General features: G+C 45.4%; 1 long non-coding RNA gene across 1 annotated transcript; it reads right to left on the bottom strand.

Annotated features, from left to right (window-relative positions):
• Nucleotides 1–3248: 3248 nt before the first annotated feature.
• On the bottom strand, nt 3249–5416 carry LOC308148517. Its single transcript, XR_013937196.1, has 2 exons — nt 5121–5416; nt 3249–4510 (listed from the first exon to the last, which is right to left on the bottom strand). It is a non-coding gene; the product is annotated as an uncharacterized lncRNA (long non-coding RNA).
• Between the last annotated feature and the right edge of the window lie 506 nt (nt 5417–5922).

The following is a 5922-nucleotide window of genomic DNA, read 5'->3' as shown; positions in this document are numbered from 1 at the left end:
GAGAGAGTACCACACTGGCTAGGAGTGAGTACCACACCGGTTAGGAGTGAGTACCACACTGGTTAGGAGTGAGTACCACACCGGTTAGGAGTGAGTACCACACTGGTTAGGAGTGAGTACCACACCGGTTAGGAGTGAGTACCACACCGGTTAGGAGTGAGTACCACACTGGTTAGGAGTGAGTACCACACCGGTTAGGAGTGAGTACCACACACTGGTTAGGAGTGAGTACCACACTAGTTAGGAGTGAGTACCACACACTGGTTAGGAGTGAGTACCACACACTGGTTAGGAGTGAGTACCACACTGGTTAGGAGTGAGTACCACACTGGCTAGGAGTGAGTACCACACTGGTTAGGTGAGAGTACCACACTGGCTAGGAGTGAGTACCACACCGGTTAGGAGTGAGTACCACACTGGTTAGGAGTGAGTACCACACTGGTTAGGAGTGAGTACCACACCGGTTAGGAGTGAGTACCACACTGGTTAGGAGTGAGTACCACACCGGTTAGGAGTGAGTACCACACCGGTTAGGAGTGAGTACCACACTGGTTAGGAGTGAGTACCACACCGGTTAGGAGTGAGTACCACACACTGGTTAGGAGTGAGTACCACACTAGTTAGGAGTGAGTACCACACACTGGTTAGGAGTGAGTACCACACACTGGTTAGGAGTGAGTACCACACTGGTTAGGAGTGAGTACCACACTGGTTAGGGGTGAGTACCACACTGGGGGTGAGACACACGCTGGTCACTCCGGCATCTCAGGTGCATTCCATCACTTGCTGAAGCTTTAAATTCCACCTGGCAGTCATGGACAGATGAATTGTGTTCAGAGGTTGCAGAGGTCAGAGGTCAAGCTGAGGGGAAGATCTTAGCTTTCAATGTAATTCAAGCCAACGTGATTATAAAAACTTGAGCTTTCATTCATCCTTTCACAGCGGATGAAGGAATGATTTGATCAGACCTGGGAGAAGTTATCTGGTATTTCTAAGAAGGGAAACAACAGCACTGGACTAAATTTACTCTTCAAAAACTCAACATCTCTCACAGAAGATTAAATATAAATATAAATATTTCCCATCAGAACTATTTGTAGAGCAGTGCAAGCGGCAAATCATTCTTCTGAAAACGAGCCAAGAAGAAAGAGTCCTTATTGTTTGAGAGTCTTTGCCCAACAAGGAATGCCAGTGCATGGATTGCTAACACTGGTTACTGAGGCTGAACCATCAACCATCTCCAGGTCCGAGGTTCTTATTGTGATATACAGTTCGTTCACCCAACAAGCTTGGATACTTAGTGTATTTGACATGAGACCTCGATGAATGGAGGAGATGTGTATCATCAGAAAGGTTTGTTTGGGGGTTTGACTGGCAGTAATTGGTGTGCAGAGACGTGAGCTGTTTCATGTCGTTCACACATTGTTTTAAATCGTTGGACTCTATGTTTAGGCCCCGTCCACACAGGCAAAAACATATTTTTTCTCCCCGAGGTTCTCAAATAAATTCCATCCACATGTCACTGTGAACACGGCTCAACACGAGGTATCAGGGCATGTAGTACACATGCCAGGCCTTTAGGGGCGCTGTGACTCACCAAACGTACCAAAAATGCAAAAAAAGACACGGAGTACATAGAAATTTAGAAGTAGACTCCTACTCATAAGCTTTAATATAACTCTTAGTTCTACAGGTCTATGGCCCTGCTCCTGCTGCTGCTAGCATCAGTAGCTTCTAGTTCTATAGGTCTATGGCCCCGCTCCTCCTGCTGCTAGCGTCAGTAGCATCTAGTTCTATAGGTCTATGGTCCTGCTCCTGCTGCTGCTAGCGTCAGTAGCATCTAGTTCTATAGGTCTATGGCCCTGCTCCTGCTGCTGCTAGCGTCAGTCAACAGCTCGACTAGAGCTTGTAGTCCCTGGTTGCCATGGTTATTAGTTGACATCACGGACTGCGGTGGGGGGAGGGGGACTGGATTATCTGATCTTGGGAGCTCCTCGGCGCACCTCCTCCCAGTTCCACACTGCTTCCTGTTGCAGTCCTCTCACCCGAGCACTCTGCACCCCGGAATCTCCGGCTCTCATCTCCCAGGTTTTGCAATATAACTGTTGCTAATTGCACCTGCTCTGCTTCCTGCTCTGCTCTGGAGTTTCAGAACACGACACAGCGGCTTCCAGCCGTAACAGAGTTCAGCAGTCTGGAGGGCAAGAGCCTCCAGCGGGAATTCTATGAAAGCATTGATCGGCACAGTCCTCATCTCCGTGAGTTATTTTGATCCAAGAGAAGAAATGTTGGACAGTTGACTCCGATTTCCCGACATACCAATGTTAGTTCATACACATTATGTACTTTTTTTCACAGGTTTTGTAATCTTGTATCACAATGCTACTCTTATTAGTTGTGTAATTCAATCCAAGCATTGCTTGGCTTGTTTAAGCTTTCTTGTAGATTGTTTTTCATTTTATCTATCCAACTTGCGGTACTGTTTTAATTCCCGACAGACTAGAGCCAACTGCAATCCAGACACAGGTGCTCAGAGGCCTTCCCATCCTCCTTGAGGACAAACCCACAAACTTCTTCAAAGCAGGCTTTGTAAGTGAGCACTTGTGCGCATCATTTATATTTCACCATGACACCCTTGTATTGATTAAAGTTGTTTCTAATGTAATATATCTCTTCTGTTCTTCAAGGAATCTGATGCCTATTCTTTCTGTGACCTTGACATTGGGATTCTTTTGATTGTGGGCGACGGTGCTGGGCTCACATCTTCACAGTATCCCAGTCCAACCTCATTGAAAATAGTCACCAAAGGAGAAATCGTGATGGACAACATTCAAGACCTGTCAAAAGCCATGTGTATCCTATTTCAACTCAACGCATGCACTTCATCTGAACTACCAAGAGTATGACACTTTGAGTTCATCCAGCAGGTATTGCTGTTAGGCCACACTGAACTAAAGCCAAAGATCCAGACTTTCAAAAATCGGCTCTCAATTTCAAGAGACGTCAGGTACTGGAAGAAGCACGTGGCTAATTCTTTTTATTTTTTTCCCACACAAGTAAAAGGTTTTGTCCAGTGGGATACACCTTTTTATTTTCTGTGAAACAAGCAGACAGACAAACTGCACAGATCACCAACACCCACGTCGACACATTTAATACCCAAAGAAGCACAAACATCACAAACACAGGAGGCAGATCCTTTTGCAATTTCCTGTACAGTTGAGTTGGAGGTTCTTGTGAATGTTAAGTTTATGGATCCACTGTGTTAATCCATGCTTTTTGTACATTTGTGAATATTCAACACACACACACACACACACACACACACACACACACACACACACACACACACACACACACACACACACACACACACACACACACACACACACACACACACACACACACACACACACACACACACACGATGGGCACATTCAACACCCACACACACGTGGGGGGTGGGGGGACTGAGGCCTGAACGTTCACACAGGAAGCGGCACCACCATGAGGCCGGAGCAGGGGCTGGTGTGGACGCTGGTTGGATGCTACATTGGTAGGTCACTCACTCGCTGCCGTCGCTTCTGATACACGGACATGGTCGAAAGCGTTCGGCCTCATGTCTGCAGCCATTCTGCCCGACGTTCCTCACCACGTTCAGGCTGCTGACCGACTGGAGGTTGCTCACGCTGACCATGTACAGCGGCTTCCAGCAGAGCCTCTGTGATGGTTTTCCTGCTTGTTGAGGAAACAGAGGTTCTGTGAGGTGTCGTTTCCCCGGTCTAGTCCTGGAGAAACTGGTTGATGGGAGATCAGATGCTGTGTGCTGGACTCTGGATCAGGGGAAAGTCTGACCCTCGTGGTCAGTCAGATGAGGTGTTAGCTGTATGCTAACGCTGGGTGAACTGCTTCCAGCAACCTCCTCCTCCATTGAAGAGTAGGAGCAAACGCTTTTTGGAAGAATCTCTCCTAAGGCTTTTGATGAAGGTTGGGGGATTAAAAGGTGTGAAATCCTGAGAGCCTCAACCAATCGGTGACTGGCTGAGAGCATTGGGAGAAAGTCAGACTGCAGTGACAACAGGACCCCCTGCTGACTGTGAGGCTGAGGCAGACTCCTGAGTCCAACTACACATGTCATGACTGTGTATCATGACAAATGAAAATGTCTTTCCTTGGAAAAGAACCAACTTTCTGTGGTATTGTGAGATCCCAACAGCTACATACGTAGTTCACCACTGAGTATTCACCTTATTCCGGAAGTTTGCGTGGGCGGCGCCATGCGCGTAATCACACTTCCGGTTTAGCTCCGCGCTACTTTACTTGCAATACCAGTCTGTTTAATTGTTTGCAATTTAAAGCACAGTCACAAGTCAGCAAGATTATATCGCTGTGGTAAGACATCATGGAGGAGAAGTAGGCCAATGTAGGCTTTGTTTATTTGTACATTAAAATTCCTCCCGAGCTCCGCAGTGCATGTGTGGTCTCTTCCCATGTGGTCCTCTCCATGTTTCTGTGACAGACGGTGAAAGACAAGTTATTAGCAGAGTCAGAAAAACAAAGTTTTACAAATGGAAATATAATATAACAGACTATTGGTGCAACAGAAAGTATGATAAGTGATAAAGTAGCTGTACTTTAGTTTTTACATTCATGCTTTACTGTTCACAGTTTTAGAATAGACTAGACTACATTATCATCATCAAATGTCTGGGCCTGAGGTGATGGTAGTGAGCATTAATTAAAATCTAACCCTAACCCTGCTACTCGATTGGCCTTTTTGTATTAATCTGCTATTTCATATTGATTTTGTTGTTTGCTAATAGCAAATAGCTTTATGTTATTTCTGTTCCCGCAGCAGCTAAATATTTCCCGACATGGACATGCTGCATATCTTTACAAAGCATGTTTTGGGTAGTTTTTAGTCGCTGGGTTTGTTTAATAGATGCCTTAATTTCCTAAGCAAGACGCGGCTTAAGAATCGCGAAACCGGCTGGAAGCTAACTAGTAAACAATGTTAGCCTGTCGTCTTGTAAACACTACCAACTCCGCGCTGCGGCACGATAATGACAGCATGTAGCACTGGACACTCTGATTTAGACTGTAGTCTGTAATAAAGTCACCTCTATATGGAATATTGTGTGTCCACACTGATTGTTGCTCTTTGCTCTCCTCAGTGAAGAGGAGCTCCGTACTGAGCACACAGAAGGCAAACGGGCTCTAGAAACACCTCAAAGTCGTTTTCAAACTATCAACAGAAGAAATGAATCGTTTACTCGTTGGTGTACATGATCATAGCACATTTGGCGCAAAATAACCTACCTTATATGATCTTTTAGATGCAAGTCTTCCCAGTAGTTCTCCGTTGAAATTAATGCGATTTCGCTGTAACCGGAAGTGCGTTTCAAACGGAAGTGTGGGACAGAAGTAAAAGTGGGCGGGGCGGAATAAGGTCAATAGAGTGAATGAATAATGCAATGTAAAGTGTCTCTGAGTGTCCAGAAAAGTGCTATATAAAACCGATGCATTATTATTACTATTACTCGAGTCAATGCACTCACATTGGTGTTCCTGGATACTTGCCAAAATAACATATCAGCTGCAAGCTCTGGAACAGAGTTAGCAGTGTGCTAGCAAGCGGCTATTGGCTGCAGCCCTCATGAACAGCTCAGAGCTGATCTCCAGTGTGTCCACAATGGTGGAAATATATGCATATTGCAAACACATTAATTGAATTCTCAGTTTGTGTATATGGAAAAATTGAGAATTCTGGAAAAATCTGCTTTGAAGTTTTCAGGGGCTTCCAGACATCATTTCATAATGTGTGCATCATTAGCTGCCCACATTGTGAGTCAATATTCACTGACTCACCGAGCATACGGACACAGTTTAGTAATGTATCAATGAGGACAAGAAGCACAGAAA

This window comes from Blennius ocellaris (genome assembly GCF_963422515.1).
Source record: "Blennius ocellaris genome assembly, contig: SCAFFOLD_67, whole genome shotgun sequence".
NCBI classification, from domain to species: domain Eukaryota; kingdom Metazoa; phylum Chordata; class Actinopteri; order Blenniiformes; family Blenniidae; genus Blennius; species Blennius ocellaris.
This window is presented reverse-complemented; position numbering and strand designations above follow the sequence as displayed.